This window comes from Octopus bimaculoides, chromosome 28, assembly GCF_046866305.1.
Source record: "Octopus bimaculoides isolate indiv1 chromosome 28, ASM4686630v1, whole genome shotgun sequence".
Classification (NCBI taxonomy): domain Eukaryota; kingdom Metazoa; phylum Mollusca; class Cephalopoda; order Octopoda; family Octopodidae; genus Octopus; species Octopus bimaculoides.
This window is the reverse complement of record NC_142955.1, coordinates 8215839-8235078: the sequence shown is the minus strand read 5'-3', so window position 1 is coordinate 8235078 and position 19240 is coordinate 8215839. Positions and strand designations below refer to the sequence as shown.

The following is a 19240-nucleotide window of genomic DNA, read 5'->3' as shown; positions in this document are numbered from 1 at the left end:
CCCTAAAACTATATATTTTATATATATTTTATCTATAAAGCTCAATTTAATTTTAATTTTTTATAAATTGATTTTAATTGAGTTTTTAACTGTAATTTTGGATTTTGTCCCTAATATCATTATTATTATATATATATATATATATATATATTTCCAAGAATTATAATGATAGGGAATATGGTTATTAGTACACCCTGAAAATTTATTTCCTTTTATTTTACTGTATGTCAAATGGCATATTTTTATGATTATGACAACCTACATGTGTTTCCACTGTACAGAGTACGAGCAGTTGCATATAAAACCTGGAATGATTTTCTGGGAAGCTTCATTCAGGGTCTTTCAACTAGTTTGGCTCAAAGTGAACTGAATTCAGTGAATAGTTTATTGGTTAGAGTTCAGGAGGAAGTGAAGGAAGGTTATTTTGAATCTGAAATCCGATCTCATTGCAAGCCTCAGTTTCACACCAGCTACTGGCCAAGGCCAGGATTCTATCAAATTAGGTCAAAGTTTATGTTACTGTTTTGGCAGGTTTCCTTACTTATTGTAGTAGATAGGTGCTTAAGCTTACTTTCTTGTTATCTGGCTGAAATATTCTTTTATTCTTTTACCTGTTTCAGTTATTTGACTACAGCCATGCTGGAGCACGACCTTAAGGTGTTTTAGTCAAAGAAATTGACCCCCAGAACTTATTCTTTGCAAGCCTAGTACTTATTCTGTCAATCTCATTTGCCAAACCACTAAGTTACAGGGACATAAACACGCCAACATCAGTTGTCAAGGGATATTGGGGGTAACAAACACAGACACACACACATACATAAATATATATACACACACGCACACACATATATATCACCTGAGCATGGTCGGTGCCAGTGCCACCTGACTGGCCCTCATGCAGGTGGCACGTTAGGAAGGACATCTAGCTGTAGAAACTTTGCCAGATCAGATTGGAGCCTGGTGCAGCCTTCTGGCTTGCCAGCCCTCAGTCAAACCGTCCAACACATACCAGCATGGAAAGCAGACATGAAACGATGATGAGAAGGAGGAAGATGATGATGATGATATATGACAGGCTTCTTTCAGTTTCTATGTATCAAATCCACTCACAAGGCTTTGGTCAACCTGAGACTATAAGACACTTGCCAAGGTGCCACACAGTGGGACTGAACCTGGAACTGTGTGGTTCTTACAACATAGTCACGCCGGCACTTATAGCCATACCTCACCTATTTATATATATATGAGTGGTTGGCAAAACTCTGCCAAATCAGATTGGAGCCTGGTGTAGCCATCTGGTTTCACCAGTCCTCAGTCAAATCATCCAACACATGCTAGCATGGAAAGCGGACGTTAAACGACGATGATGATGATGATGATATATATATATAATGAAGAGAGGTTATATAAGTTTATTGTTCATGTAGTAAGCTATAGATTTCTTACATTTCCTTGATTTCCTTTAATTCAACCTGCCTCATGGTCCCTGCAGACAAAATGAAAAAAATGTTGCTCCAGGGGATAGTAAGAGAGATGTGGTGGAACAGCCACTCAGACTCTCAGGGCTTGCACTTGTAGATAACAATCTCCACCTTGATAGCAACAAACAGTGATATGGTCCAGGGTCAGAGAATGCTGGAGGTCTCCACTGCCACAGGCTGGACCATAAATCTGTCAAAGTGTGGCTGATAGTTTGAGCAAAGCCTCAGCTGATAGCTGAACACTGTTATGCAATTTTATTTATTGATTTATTCACTTACCTATTTCTGCTTTTAAATATACCTGCACCAAACACAATCCCAATCCACTTGTTCCAAGTTTTTTCATCTACACATCACATGTTATATTGTTTTACTGAAATTTTTCCATTCACTTCTTTGAACATTTTAACACCCCCACCCTACCCCATCCCTTTGGTATCAAAGCAAACCCTTCCTTTCTTCTTCTTCTTTTTCTTCTTCCCTTCCATCTTTTTCTTTTCTCTTTCTCGTTTTTTCTTCTTTTCATTTACCTTTGCACTTCCTTTCTCTATCCTCTTTTTTCTTTTTGTTTCTCTTTTTCCTTTTATCATATTTTCCCTCCATCATATGTATATATATATATATATATATATATGTATATATATATATATATATATATATATATATATATATATATATTTATTTATTTATTTATTTATTTATTTATTTATATATATATGTATGTATATGTATATATATATATATATATTATATGTGTATGTGTGTGTGTATGTATATGTAATTATGTATGTGTGTGTGGATATGTTACATGTGGTACGTCCTCGCGCTGGTTTTTCTTGTCTTTTTTTCCATTGTTTGAATTATATCTATATCTATCTATCTATCTATATATATATATATATATATCATCATAAATATAAGGGATTAGCAATTGAGTTGCTTCTCCAACATACTGAAAATTCAGAAACAGCAGTCAAAGAACTACTGATTCTAAACTACAAATTTTTCTCTAAAACGGATGGCGATATTTGGGCTGAAGATTGGAATAGTGAAGTTTTCGTTCGCTTAACCATGAAACGATTCGTACCCAATTAACTAAAGGCTTGTTTTGTTTGTGCTTTTCCCTCTGGTTTTTTGTTCTATGTGTGCCATAAATATCGCCATCCGTTTTAGAGAAAAATTTGTAGTTTAGAATCAGTAGTTCTTTGACTGCTGTTTCTGAATTTTCAGTATGTTGGAGAAGCAACTCAATTGCTAATCCCTTATATTTATGATGATAAATGGTCTTACCGATAAAGGTTTATTTCATACTGAACTACTTGGCAAAATTGTTAATTGTTAATTCTATTATTAATTGACGATTCCCTGCCCTCATTTCTTGTATATATATATATATATATATATATATATATATATATATATATATATATATATATATATATATATATATATATATATATATATATATATATATATATATATATATATGTATATATATGTATATTTATGTGTATGTGTATGTGAGTGTGTGTTTTGTAAGTTCTAATAAAAAAAGCTTTACATTAAATTGAAGGAGCACTCAGTACATTTGACAGTACAAATTTATTTTCTTTAACAAAAATATTCATCCCCCCTTAAACGTGGATGTTCTGTTAGAACAAGCCATACTACAGTGGCTACCATGAGAGAACTCTCATATTGGCATTTGGTGCAAAATGTACACAAGAAACAAAACAAAAAGATGAATGCATTTTGCACCAAAAGCCAATATGAAAGTTTCTCTCGTGGTTTCTACCACAGTATAACTTGTTCCAATAGAACATTCACATTGAAGTGCGGATAAATATTACTTCTTGATATTAATACTGCCTCTGTCGCTAATAATTATTTTTAACAAGAATAGTATTGATGGTCAGCGAAATCCTCATCTGTCAATAAATAAATATATATATCTATATATAAAGAGAGAGAGAGAGAGAGAGAGAGAGATGGGGGGGGCAGGGAGAGAGGCACAAATTTCATTATTTCTTCAGTGGTATTTTGCCTGAAGACCCTGTGCATCTGCAGTCAAAACTCAAAGTAGTAAGAGATTGACATAACCAAGTAAAAGTATATATAACGTGTGTATATGTATGTATGTATGTATGTATGTATGTATATACGTGAGTGTGTGTGTGTGTGTACATACACGTACATACATACATACGTATAATCAATTAATGAAGTAGAAGATGGATTTGGTATTGGCCTTTATTCCATATGACAGTCATTTCAACCCATCCTGTGACTGTTATTCATAGGTGGGACGCACAATATCCCACCCATTAAGGACAGTTGCATGATGGGTCAAAACGACCGTTGTACAGAATAAAGACTTAAACCAAATCCATCTTCCATTTACTTAATCGATTATTATCTCAACTAACATTGCAGAATTCTTGAAGTAGATCCAAAGGAAATATACCCTAACTATGGATGACACCAAGTAGCCCAAACTGTGCTTGTGCTTTGTTCAACCCATCAACATAATATTAGGTTGTCAAGAAAGTTCTTGTGGTTTTTAACCTTTAAATTCAGATGCACATATCTCAGCTCAAGCAAAACTTTATTAATCAAAATAAACATCATCAGTATCAACACACTTTTGCCAACGCGAAACAAGTTTATTTATACCAGTAGCATAAAAATCCTGTGTTCTGGTGCCGATGAAGTCGTTGAAGGCGTGTTTGGCATCGTCTTGGTTTTTGAAGCATTTCTCACGCAGAAAGTTGTCGAGATGCTTGAAAAAGTGGTAGTCGGTAGGTAAGAGGTCTGGTGAGTATGGCGGATGAGGCAGAGTTTCGTAGCCCAATTCGTTCAACTTCTGTAGGGTCAGTTGTGTGATGTGCGGCCGAGCGTTGTCAGGGAGACGAATTGGTCCTTTTCTATTGACCAATGCTGTTGTCAGAGTTTCTTATGCATTTCATCCATTTGCTGATAGTACTTCTCCGCCAAAATGGTTTCGCCTGGATCCAAAATGCTGTGATGAATGAGACCAGCCGCAGACCACCAAACAGTCACCATGACCTTCTTCTGATGTAACTTTGGCTTCGGGAAGTGTCGTGGAGCTTCGTTGGCATCCAACCACTGAGTTGAGCATCGCCGGTTGTCATAAAGAATCCACTTTTCATCTCAAGTCACAATCCAGTCGAGAAATGGATCGTTCATATTGCGTAAAAGAAGGGAAGACAACACTTCAAAACAGCGTTCTTTTGGTTGTCGTTCAATTCATGCAGCACCCATTTCTCAAGTATTTTTGTTTTTCCAGTCTCTTTCAAGTGGTTGGAAATTGTCGTATACATTACATCTAATTCAGAAGCAAGCTCTCGAACAGATGTGTGTGGATTGGCTTCCACTAAGGCTCTTAGTTGATCGTTGTCAACATCCGATGGCCGACCACTACGCCTATCATCTTCAAGACTCTCGTCACCACTACAAAATTTCTTGAACCACCATTGTGCTGTACGTTCATTAGTAGTTCCTGGGCCAAACACATCGTTGATATTGTGAGCTGTTTCAGCAGCTTTTTGGCTTAGCTTGAACTAGAATAAGAAAATTGTGCGAATTTGCTTTTTGTCCATGTTGTATCCAACGTTCTGGAAAAGATGGCCGAATTATTCAAAAAGGAAAAGAGTAACATGATTAGATAGAGTGAAAAACAGGCTTTAAAATGATATATAAAGTCAAAGTAATTTAAGGAAAATTAATTTGAAAATTACGGAGTGAACTGATCTGAGATTGTGTGCTGGAACGAAAACAATGGCAGCGTGGAAGGATTTTATAAGCCGTTTAAGAAATACACAAAGACTGTTAGATTCACTTCAACATTTAAATTTAATTTGTCAAAACATTTTCATCGCTTTGAGACCACGACCTGTTCACTGACAAAATTCCATATTATAAACACCTTCCACGCTGTAATTTGAAAATGCATCAATTAAACCAAAATTAAAAATTCCGCAAGAACTTTCTTGACAACCTAATAATTGACATATACCTATTAGTCCAAAACTTACACACACACACACACATATATATAGAAAAAGATGTAATCAAAATTTTGGAAAATTATTTATTTAGTGCTATCATCTTGTTTCAGAGAATCATCAGAATTGATTTTACAGAAAATGTTTGCCTTTATATATATGCATGTGTTAACTGAAAAAATCTGCAAGTCACAGAATCTCATATACTGCATGACCTGCCCCAATTACAAAGAAAATTTTATTGATGAAACCAACAATTCCCTTTGTTGACATGCAAGAGTTCACAAACCACACATCAGTCAAAATGAATTATGCAGGTAATGGAACTACTTTTTATCAAAAACTTTTTACCTAATCAGTGTAGGCATGACTGTGTGGTAAGAAGCTTGCTTCCCAGCTACATGGTTCCCAGTTCAGTCCTGCAACAGGGCACCTTGGGCAAGTGTCTTCTACTATAGCCTAGGGCTGACCAAAGCTTTGTGAGTGGATTTAGTAGATGGAAACAGAAAGACGTCTGTCATGTTTATGTGTTTGTGTGTGTGTGTGTGTGTGTGTGTGTGTGTGTGCGTGCGCACGTGTGTGTGTGTGTGTGTGTGTGCGTACGTCCATGTGTGTCTCTTCATGCTTGTGTTTGTCTCATCACTACTGTTTGACAACCGATGTTGGTGTGCTTAAGTCCCTGTAACTTAGCAGTTTGGCAAAAGAGATCAGTTGAATAAGTACGAGGCTTTAAAAAAAGCACAATAATTACTGAGGTCAATTCATTTGACTAAAAATTCTTCAAGAAAGTACCTCAGCATGACGTTAGCAACTGGTTGCTGATGTCACTTCTTATTAGACCAATGAAATTTTACCTCTTATCAGAACCAGACCCACAGAAAAAAAAAAAAGAAACTGAGGAAATCATCCAACCAGAAAGGTTGATGACCATTAGGCAAAAACTAATGACTGAGTCCCTACAGGGAAGTCAACCAAGCAGAACGTGACCAAAACAAAAACAGATTCTTTACCAAAATAAAGTGACATCATGAAACTTACTATAAATCAAAACTTGTTGCTATGTACATGAAACCAACCAACCAAAACACTAATGCCAAAACAAAATGTTTTTTGACCAAAAACATCCACCAGAAAGAATAAGATGTCATCAAAATTATGAGTCAAAAATTAGATCCTTTCATGTAAAAACATATGTATATCATCATCATCATCATCATCGTTTAACGTCCGCTTTCCATGCTAGCATGGGTTGGACGATTTGACTGAGGACTGGTGAAACCGGATGGCAACACCAGGCTCCAGTCTAATTTGGCAGAGTTTCTACAGCTGGATGCCCTTCCTAACGCCAACCACTCAGAGAGTGTAGTAGGTGCTTTTACGTGTCACCCGCACGAAAACGGCCACGCTCGAAATGGTGTCTTTTATGTGCCACCCGCACAAGCCAGTCCAGGGGCACTGGCAACGATCTCGCTCGAAAATCCTACGGGAGCCAGTCAGGCGGTACTGGCAACGGCCACGCTCAAAATGGTGCATCTCATGTGCCACCCGCACAAGAACCAGTCCAGGGGCACTGGCAACGATCTTACTTGGCTTGCCGGGTCTTCTCACGCACAGCACATTTCCAAAGGTCTCGGTCAGTAGTCATCGCCTCGGTGAGGCCCAATGTACGAAGGTCTTGCCTCACCACCTCAGCCCAGGTCTTCCTGGGCCTACCTCTTCCACGGGTTCCCTCAACTGTTAGGGTGTGGCACTTTTTCACGCAGCTATCCTCCTCCATTCTCACCACATGTCCATACCAGCGCAATCGTCTCTCTTGCACACCACAACTGATGCTTCTAATGTTCAGCTTTTCTCTCAAGATACTTACACTCTGACGGGTATTCCCATTGACATTACACATCCAATGGAGCATACTGGCTTCATTCCTTGCAAGCTTACGTATGTCCTCAGCAGTTACAGCCCATGTTTCACTGCCATGTAGCATGGCTGTTCGTACGCATGCGTCATACAGTCTGCCTTTTACTCTGAGTGAGAGTCCCTTTGTCGCCAGCAGGGGTAAGAGCTCTCTAAACTTTGCCCAGGCTATTCTTATTCTAGCAGCTACACTTTCAGCGCACCCACCCCCACTACTAACTTGGTCACCCAGATAGCGGAAGCTATCGACTACATCTAGTTTTTCACCCTGGAATGAGATAGAAGTTGTTTCCTGTTTGTTTACAGTCTTTATTGTACCTGAACATCTGCCACATACAAAAACTAACTTGCTAGTTAACCTGCCTTTGATGTTGCTGCACCTCTTATGTGTCCATAGCTTGCACCGGGTACATCTTATAGAGTTACTACCTACTCCTTTTCTACATACTGAGCAGGGCCATCTACCTGAAGGGGTTTGTGTTTTATCTACCTTCCTACTTATTAGGATTTTGGTTTTAGCTAGGTTGACTCTAAGGCCCTTCAATTCTAGACCTTGCTTCCACACCTGAAACTTCTCCTCTAGTTCTGATAGTGACTCCGCAATTAGGGCAAGGTCATCAGCATAGAGGAGCTCCCAGGGGCAACCTGTCTTGAACTCCTCTGTGATTGCCTGGAGGACTATGATAAATAAGAGGGGGCTGAGGACGGAACCTTGGTGTATATATACATATATATATATATATATATATATATATATATATATATATATATATATATATATATATATATACATATATACATATACATACAAGATATTCTCCAATTAAACAAAAACTCCATTAAAAGCATAGAGTCTAGAACATGACGGAAAAAAGAACTACATGCACCATGACAGAAACTGTAAAAACTTTTTTTTATTCTCTCCCCTTTTTCTTTTCTCTTTCTTGTTCAAGTATTCTATAAAAACTCAATATGACTGAACTTTTAGTAATGTACATCTATTATATTCTTCGCTGAACATTTACTTCGATATTATCTATCCATGTGAAGCTCATTGAACAATTGATTGTTTAAACGTGTTTGTTCAGTTTTTACTTCGTAGTTTTCAACTATGTTATAATCCCCATTTTATATACATTTATACCAGTGATAAACAAAAAATTGTTGAAACTAGTTTGCTATGTATGTGAATAAATCTATTTAAAAAAAACTACACTTTTTTCAAATCCAGGTGCATTTTTAAACCTCAAAAACAAAAACCTCAAAAACAAAAATATGTAGGCATTCTCCAGATTACAACTGGTTTTGTCCTAACCTATCAGTAGTAAGTCAAGATGGAGTTAACTTGTAGACCATTTGCGAGGAGAGGTGTGTTTTACATGCATTTCAAGCATATACTGCACTTTGTAATGCATTTTATTTGGCCTCTTTATTTACCAATATGCTTTTCTTTTTCTTTCATAGATATGCATCCTATTTCTAATATATTTTCCCTTTTTTTCTCTCATAACAACAAGCTGGAAGAATCTTTAGCACACCAGGCAAAATGCTTGGGGCGGGAATTGATAAAATAAGTACCGGTTGTGCACTAGGGTCGATGTAATTGACTTAGCCCCTCCCCTAAACTTGCTGGTCTTGTGGCAAAATATGAAACTAATATATTTTACCTTTTTTTCCTCTTTAATCTGCCAACTAGTGTTTCATTTAATGTTAGGGTCAGCTGAGAAGTTCAAAGGTTTACCAAGATACTCACATGGAATGTGTCCAAATGAGGTTTATCTTTCAACATAGTCTCACTTGCAGTCCACATACTTCTAGAAATTTTTATCCTATAGGTCATCAACAAAAAATTCATCAACAACATATATGACATCATCATCACTGTGGTACTAGTTCCCAAGTGTTCTTACATACTGGGGAATAGATAATAGTCAGATGGGGCCAAATCAAGAGAATAGAGAAGGTGATCCACCAGTTCAAAGCCACAGTCATGCACAACAGCCATTGAAACCAAAGAATTGTGTGCTAGAGTACTGTCCTGATGAAACACGACCCCTTACATCTGTTTTCCTGGGAGTTTAGTCTTGACAGATGTACATAACTGCCACAGCAAGTTGGCATAGTACTCTCCATTGATTGTGTGGCCCTTTTGAAGATAGTCAATAAATACAGTGCCTTTTGCATACCAAAAAACTGAGGCCTTCACCTTCCCTGCAGGTGAAATGACCTTGGCTTTCTTTGGAGCAGATGAGGAGGGGGGTGTTCCCACTGCATGGATTGTCTCTTTATCTCTAACTCAAAGTGATGAACCCAGCATTCATCCTGGCTTAGGAAACGTTCAAGGAAACCAGCTGAATCTGTCTCAAACAATATTAGATTTTACCTTGATGTGATCAGCCTGGTGCACTTTTGATCAGGTGTCAGAAGACGTGGTATCCAATGAACAGAAACCTTTGTCACACCAACTTCATTGTGCAGGATATTCTAAAAACATTGGCTGTTTCATTTATAGCCATTTTCCTATCATCCATCAGTATGTAGTGAACATGATCAATGTTTTTTTCGATAATGGTAGTGGCAGGACATCCAGACCTTAGGTCATCTTCAAGACACTCCATTCCCCTCCTAAATTCAGCTTCCCACTTTTGCACTGTTGATATAGCTGAAGCATCTTAATGTAGGAACAACATCAGCATGAATGTCTTTGGGAACCAAAGTTTTTTTTGTAGGTACTTGATAACACCATGATGCCAAATTTTCTCCATTTTCAAGAGAAACTTCTCTTGAAGACTTCTTTGAATATTCAGATGTTAGTTTACTTGGTTTCTTCTTAATAATAATAAGTTTTGAAATTAATGCATACTTGATTTCATAGGTTTAGCATCACTCCTTCATAGTCAGCCTATGAACCTTTCAACCCACCCTTGTATTGCAACACTAACAGACGAATCACTCAAATACTACAAAATGTTTGGTGGTATTTGTTGTAGCTCTTTACATTCTGAGTTCAAATCCCACTGAGGTTAAATTTGCTTTCTTCCCCCAGAGTTGATGAAATAAAATATCTATCAAGTATTGGGGTCAATATAATCATCTAATGCCCTCCCCAAATTGCAATACTTGCACCTAAATTAGCCTCAGTAAAAGCATGTACAGTAGTTATGTCTATCATGGAACCTAAGACCCTTAAAGCTGGTGTTTAGCCAGATTTCTATGGTGTAAAATGACTGAAATTCCAACAATCTTCTCTAAATGAAATGCCAGTATGTCACAAGGCTAACTTCCCAGCTATTGATATAACTCATCTACAGATGAATGGATTGAAGTTATGTTAAATGAAGCATTATTGCTCTAGAACACAACAATACTGCCCAGTCTGGAAACTGAGACAACAATTGTAGGATTACGAGTGCTACATCCCAACCGTTAGGCCAAGTGCTTTCACATGCACAATACATACATAGAGAAACACAAAGATTATAAACAGTAAAATAATCAAGAAATGTATTTACATGTGTCCAGCTTGAAACAGGTAAATTTAACCATTTAGTGTTGAGATTGTTCCATCAACTATAATGATTAGTGGTTCAATTGTTTTGTATTAATCATGTATCATCTCATAGTTGAGATTTTGATGATGTGATTGCTTATTTTAGATTGAAAACGGATGTTAAATAATGATGATGATGATTGACATTGTAGGATAGGTGTGAGAGTCAGATTTGAACATAAAACATGCTGAAGATTTTGGCTGGATATGGTCAATTTAACTGCTAAATTGTTACGTAGCCAGCTCATGATAGTCATAGTAGTATTACTTCTAGAAACTTAAAATTTACTGGAGGCCCCAACAGTAAATCAATAATTTGTAACACAAATTTTGTAAGTCAGGGACAATAAGGGGGTTGTTTGCTGGGTTTAGAATGAAAATGGAAAATATTTTTGTAATCTTCTAGAAAAGGCTTTTGAATTTTTCTTGAATTCTGTCTTTTTTGTCTTCAAATATTTTTCATTAATAACAAACTGCTTCTTTCATATTTCTTTTTCAATTAAGCTGGCAGAATCATCAGCACACCAGGCAAAATGCTTAGCAGCATTGTCTGCCTGTCTTCATGCTCTGAGTTCAAATTCTGCCAAGGCCAACTTTGCCTTTCATTCTTTGGGCGGGGTGGGGGACTGTTGATAAAATGAGCACCAGTTGTACACTAGTACCAGTTGTACACTAGCACCAGTTGTACACTAGCACCAGTTGTACATATCTCCCTTCCCCAAACTTGCTGGCCCTGTGCCAAAATTTGAAACCAATATCTCTCTTGAGTTTAGGAAATCTTTTGATATTCTGGTCCTTCATTTCCAACTAGATAAGACCTTTATTGAAATGAGAACATGTATCTGCCATCCTCTTCACAATAAGCAAATTCCTTGGTTTATTTTATTTCTCTTCTTTCTTTTTTGTCAATAATTCTTTCTGCTTCTATTTCAGTGAGGTCCCCATTGGACAGCTCCTTAGATTCATAGTCCAATAACTGCACTAAAACATCCAGTTCAAGTATAAACTTGAAGAGCTTTGGCTAATTCCACATTATTTTTAATTCCATCTAATAGTTCCACTTCATCAAAGCTAGTAAATGCCTTATCACAACGTTTGAGACTGCTTCATTCCATTTAAAATTTATATTCTCTCATATTGCTACAATATTTTCGATGCACCAAAAAATGTTGTAACCTTTCTAGAACACTTTCAAATCCATACCTTCATAATCTTTTAAAACTATGGTATCAGAGATAAATATAATTTTGGGTCTGCTGTGTGAAATAATCCATTTCTTCTTATTTTAATAAGGGTTGTTTTGTGTGAATAAGTAGTATTTTTTTGTGATGCAACAGAGACAGATTACAGAACCACTTTTATATGATGGTGCACAATCTATTATTTTTCACTATATAGTTGCAGTAATGTTTTTTTTCTTTTAATTCACAGATCTGCTTAGACAGGTGTGTGCATGTTGTACATGTCTTCATTTGAAGGTTGCTCTTGTTGCACCAATGTTTTTTCCAAACAGTCCAGCTTGTGACACTGCTGTTTTGTAGATTATGTTTGTAAAGAGTTTCAATAAAATGGACATGTCCTTGTTCTGGTGCAGTTGCAAAACTTTATGACTATGTGTTGTGTACTCCTAGGTATGTTGTTTAGTGGTTTTGTAGTATGTTTTAATATTTTTGTGCAGCTATAGCAAACTTTTGTATAACTTCTGTCTAGCAGGTAATATTTATCTTTTGTTAGAAAGTGTTTACAAGTTAGTGTTGGGAAGATGTGTACTATACATGTTGTTACATCTAAACTTAAAAATGGATTGAACTAAATAATGTTTTTCTTCTTGTTCATTTGTGATAGTGTCGGTATATACTATAGTTTGTCTTTAAAACTGCTTGCTTTTAGAGCTTACTCTTTACTTTTTTACTCTTTTACTTGTTTCAGTCATTTGACTGTGGCCATGCTGGAGCACCACCTATAGTCGAACAAATCAACTCCAGGACTTATACTTTGTAAGCCTAGTACTTATTCTATTTGTCTTTTGCTGATCTGCTCAGTTACAGGGATGTAAATACACCAACATCAGTTGTTATGTGATGGTGGGGGAACACACACACATACACACACACACACACACACACACACACACACACACACACATATACACGATGGGTTTCTTTCAGTTTCCATCTACCAGATTCACGCACAAGACTTTGGTCAGCTCAAAGCTATTGTAGAAGACACTTGCCCAAGGAGTTACACAGAGCTCTACTGTCTCTTTTGGAATGGTTTCTTCTTAATACCAACCACTTTACAGAGAATAGTTGGATGCTTTTTGATGGTGAGCATTGGCAGACTCATCAAGTGACTTGCAAGAGAAAGACTCCTCAACTGGGAAGTGGAATAGTATTGAGGGAGGTTGCTTTATGCCAGTTCATGAGAGGTTCAAGGAATAATAGAGATAAGAGTCTTGCCCAAGAAGACAAAGGAGAGAGAGAGTTAGAGAAGAAGACAGAGAGAAAGAGAGATGGGGAGAGAGAGAGAGAGAGAGAGAGAGAGAGAGAGAGAGAGAGAGAGAGCAGTGGCTGAAGGAGGTGATTGGTGGAAACAGTAGGCAAGGAAGATAATGATAAGTGGAAATGGTTCTTAGGTGAAGATGAGGAAGGTGGCGGATGAAGTTTGTGCCTATTCTGCTCTCAGGTGATTACAGTGGTTGAATAATGCCACAGATAAAGAAGTTAGTGGTAGGGGATAAGATGTAGGAGAAATGCTTGATGAGAAGAGAGGTAGAGAGTAAGAGAGAGAGAGAGAGAAAATGGAGGTGGAGCAGAGGTCTCATATTTACAAGCATTTATCAAGGTGGCTTTAGGATATTGATTCTGCTATGGTAAATGGATTTTCTTAAGCACAGCAAAGCACCAGACATCTTGGTTCTTTGTCATCTCCTTAGTAATGCACTCCAAATTTTGTCCTATGTCTTTCTTTGTCCTATGTCTTTCTTTGTCCTATGTCTTTCTTTGTCCTATGTCTTTCTTTGTCCTATGTCTTTCTTTGTCCTATGTCTTTCTTTGTCCTATGTCTTTCTTTGTCCTATGTCTTTCTCCTTCTTCCACAAGTTTACTTCACTTTAAGTAATCAGCATATTTTTATGCAATTGTCTTCATCTATACACATCACATAACCAAATCAGAACAGTTTCATCACATCTCATTCCTCTTATGCCTAACTGTTCTCTCAATACTCTAGCACCCTAGATTATCAATGATGTTTATAGAGAAAAGTAGTTTATTTGGTTGCGGTAAGAGGAGTGTTTTCTAGTGTTCAAATTTAGCATTTTATTTTTATTAGATCTTTTTACAATTTATTAACTTCATATTTTGGGAGATGACTTAGCTGTCATCCCTGTATACATACATGCATGAATGTGGAAATATGCACATAAAGTTCACTTCATTACCACATGATCGTGGATTCTATCTCACTGGGTGGCACCTTGGCGAGTGTCTTCTACTGTTGTTTCAAGCTGACCGATGACTTGTGAGATTATTTGGTAAATGGAAACAGTTTGGAAGCCTGCCGTGTCTATGTATATGTGTACACGTGTGTGCATAAACATGTGTATGTGTGAATGTGTGCTTACATGTGTGTCAGGGTGAATGTTTACATCCCGTGCTTCTCACATGAAAGCACTTGGCTCAAAATTGTATTGCTTGTTTGTTGGCATTCTTGATTAATATCATTCTCTTGCTTTGCACTTTTAAAAATGAAAGGAATAAAAAAAAAACCATAATTTTCAAAGCAGATAAAGGTGAGCAACAGGAAGAGCTTTTATTGGTAAAACAATGCCTCAGTTAAATGCATTCATCTCATGCTTACATTGACGACAAATATAAAATGAACAAATGAATGAATGAATGAACAAATGAATGAATGAATGAACAAATGAATGAATGAATGAATAGCTACATGGAATTATACTGTGGAAGAGACCTTTTAGCCATTTAGGAAGACATAAACTATTCCATTCACTTGAATTTATTTCTTAATAGCATTGCCTACTATCAATTGTCAAAAAGTATTATTGTACTTTAAAATCTGATCACTGCCGCAAATCCACTGCAAGCTTAATTGGTTAAAATGTCTCTCCTGAGATGTAAATGTAGATGTTTTAACACAGTCTCAGATTACCAAACAAATATTCGTATACATGTGTGTGTATATATACACACATGTGCATGTGTGTGTATATGTATATGTATATATATATATATATATATATATATATATATATATATATATATATATATATATATATACATATAGTGTGTTTGTGTGTGTGTATATATATATATATATATATAGATAAACAGATAGATAGATAGAGAGAGAGATAGATAGAGACACACACACACACACACACACACACACACGTGTACTCACACATATGCACGCACACATACACATGCAGTTATATACATGTGTGTGCATATATATATATATACAAGGTGATTGAAAAGTAACACCATATTATAAAATACTTATAATTTATCTATTAACGATAATTTTTTTCTCAAATTTCTTGTGCATGTTCTTTAATGTATGGAAATTAAGTCTATGTTGTATTTTTTTTTTTTTTGTTCAGATTAATTATTTTGTTTGAAATTAGAAACCCTACCAACCTGATCTGATCTCTTTAAAAATATCCTCTGAAGTGATGAAGCGGTATTCCACATTGGTGGGTTTGTGAACCATCACAACTGCCTCTACTCGTATTACCTCTGAAAGAATGCAGAATCAGCCCAAGGTAACGGCATGGTGTGGAATGACTTTGGACAGGATTGTTGGTCCTTTCATCCTTTGCAATAATATGAATGCTGAAAGGTACCTCACCATGCTGCAAAATGAAATCTGGCCACTTATCAGTACTTGGGAGAATATTGAAGATTTAATTTTTATGCAAGATGGCGCTCCTTCACATTTTTCTATTGTTGTTCGTGAATGGCTGGAAAATGGATGGATCATCGAGGTCTGAAATTGAAAGGTGAATACAAGAAGTTATGTCTTCCATCCCACAAGAATTCCTAATGTAATCAGTTGAAATGTCCAATTTTGAACTGAAAGTTTATTTTACTTGATCTCAACAAAAAGCAATGCAGTTAATCAAAGTATGCACCTAAATTATCAACACAATTTTGCCATTTTATCGGTAGCTTATTTATGCCAGCAGCAAAGAATTCTGGAGAGCAAGAGGTGATGAAATCATGAAAGGCTGTTTACACATCTTCAGATTTGAATTTATTTTCTTTGCAAAAAGTTGTCTAATGCCTAGAAGATGTGATAGTCAATTTAGTGCAAGGTCAGGTGAATATGATGGATGACAGAGTACTTCCAAGTTCAGTTCCTGTAACTTGAGTAGCATTCTTTGTGCAACATGTGGTTGAGCATTGTTTTGCAAAAGAATTGGCCTGTCTCTGTTGACCAATCTCAGTTGCTTAATTGCAAGTTCACTCAGCGTTTCGTTCAATAGGTTGACATATACATCCACTGTAATTTTTGGCATATTTGGCATATTTTGCTTTATGAATTCAATAAAAGCAACAACATAATGGGAAATGTGAGGAATATTAATGCAGTAAATGGGTATCAGATGATAAATGTAAGCCAGCATCAATGGTGGTTCCAGAAATTCTGAGCCAGAAACTACAGCCTATGAGATGAGCCACTTCCTGAAAGACCTGTAGAGCTTGACAAGGACATCCTGCAAAACCTGATGGAACAAAGTCCTATTGTAACTGTTGATGAACTAGCAGAGAAACTTGGATTTGGCCATTCAACTATTAATCGACACCTGCATACCATCAGAAAAATCAGCAAATTGGGTCAATGGGTTCCTCACAAACTTTCCAAGAGAGTGAATGTGTGCTCTTCTTTGCTGTCATGTCTCACAAATGAACCATTTTGGACTGAATAGTGACTGGTGGTGAGAAATGGGTTCTCTATAGAAATATCAAGTGCCAAAGACAGTGGGTAGGGAAAGGAGAAACACTAAAGAAGGTCTTCGTCCATGTAAGATGTCTTGGTGGGATGTGAACGGTTTTGTCCAATTTGAATTTTTAAACCCAGATCAAATGATAACACCGGAGATCTACTGTAAGCAGCTTAAGTCAGCACAAGAAGATAAACAACTGTGTTTGGTTTCAAGACGAAAGGTGTTCTTCCATCAAGATAAGGCTCAGCCACATACAGCTAGGATGACATTCCAAAGGCTAGAGCAGTTTGAATGGGAAACGATGCCCCACCCACCATATTCGCTGGACATTGCCCCATCAGATTATCATTTATTCTGCTGTCATTAAAATCATTTGGACGAAAAATTTGAATTCCATAGACGAAGTCAGAGAGGTACTGGAGAAGTATTTTTTGTCACAGACAAATGAATTTTGGAAGAGTGGCCTTGCAAGTCTGCTAGATAAATGGAAGAGCATTGTAGAAAATGAAATAGAGTATATTGTAAATTAAAAAAGGACTTTATCTTAATTTTCAAAAATAAAAGAGGTATAAAAGAATGCATTATTTATGGGATGACCCAATATATATATATATATATAATTTTCGACCTCTTGCATAATGCAATCTGGGAGCAATCTCTTATGTCCTACACTATTTCAGTATTACATGTGAAAATGAAGCAATAACATCCCTATTGTAATGTGAGATAATACATTCAGTATGTATATAATGTATGTATATTATCTCACTTACATATATGCATATATATATATATATATATATATATATATATATATATATATATATATATATATATATATATATATATATATATATATATATATATATATATATATATATATATATATATATATATATATATATATATATATATATATATATATATACAGGCGCAGGAGTGGCTGTGTGGTAAGTAGCTTGCTTACCAACCACATAGTTCTGGGTTCAGTCCCACTGCGTGGCACTTTGGGCAAGTGTCTTCTACTATAGTCTTGGGCCGACCAAAGCCTTGTGAGTGGATTTGGTAGACGGAAACTGAAAGAAGCTCGTCATATATATATATATGTATATATATATATGTGTATGTGTGTTTGTGTGTCTGTGTTTGTCCCCCCCCCCCCAACATTGCTTGACAACAGATGCTGGTGTGTTTACGTCCCTCTAACTTAGTGGTTCGGTAAAAGAGACCGATAGAATAAGTACTAGGCTTCCAAAAAGCAAGTCCTGGGGTCGATTTGCTCGACTAAAGGCGGTGCTCCAGTATAGCCGCAGTCAAATGACTGAAACAAGTAAAAGAGTAAAAGAGAGTAAAGACTATATATACATATATATACATATATATACATATATATATATAAATAATAATAATAATAAATGGAACAAAACGCATATAAACAAAAGAATATATAACAAAGAGAATATCGAACCATTATTCTTCCTTTAGGGATAGGAATAAAGCTAACACCACCGGCCTAAGTAAATTTATTTGGGAACTGAAAGATTGCAATAAACAATTCTCCTTGGAATGGTCTATACTGGCTACCTCAGTTCTCTACGACAAAGGTAAGGATTTTTGTCCTCTTTGTAACTTGGAGCTTTTCCATATTCTGTTCTCCAAGAATTGCCTAGTAAACCAAATAACACCGAGAGCGTATCGATGTAAGCACTGGCAGAGACATACCTTCATTTATTATCATTAATTCCATCCTTCCTACTAGTTTCAGTTTTTAGGTATTATTATTATTATTTTTTTTTATTATTAGTGTTTTTTTGTTTTGGTTTTTGCCAAATGTCCTCTGAATAATATCTTTTAATATAATCTTAAATAATACCTATTTCTGCATCCATCGCCACTTGTCTTTTATTTTCCCCATCTATAGTTGGTTAATTCCTTCCTAGTAATGCTACATTAGCTGTCTTTGTACCATTAGTAACTTTAACTAAATATTCCCGATCTTCTCCTTGTAAGCGTGTACATTATTATTATTATTATTATTTCTCAACAAAGTATCCTGTACCTTGTTTTACCATTAATTTGCGTTAATATCCGTATATTAATATATTACAAGGCTATGATGATTTATTTATTTATTATATTTGCATTCTTCGCTTCAAATCAGTATAGCGTTTACATCCTCCCTCCTGTTATAACTCTATGTAAACCAGCGTTCTTGTTTCTAACGGTCACTTACTTGGCCATATGATATTATAACTCGTAAGTAACCTTATCATTTCACATTTGTCTTGCTTCT

The 19240-nt window shown here is 36.2% G+C and overlaps 1 long non-coding RNA gene across 1 annotated transcript; it reads left to right on the top strand.

Annotated features, from left to right (window-relative positions):
- The first annotated feature begins 3821 nt into the window (after positions 1 to 3821).
- Positions 3822 to 17627, top strand: LOC149130508 (uncharacterized). The gene is made up of 3 exons (XR_016238729.1): positions 3822 to 5826; positions 12903 to 12970; positions 15601 to 17627. It is a non-coding gene; the product is annotated as an uncharacterized LOC149130508 (long non-coding RNA).
- Positions 17628 to 19240: the final 1613 nt, after the last annotated feature.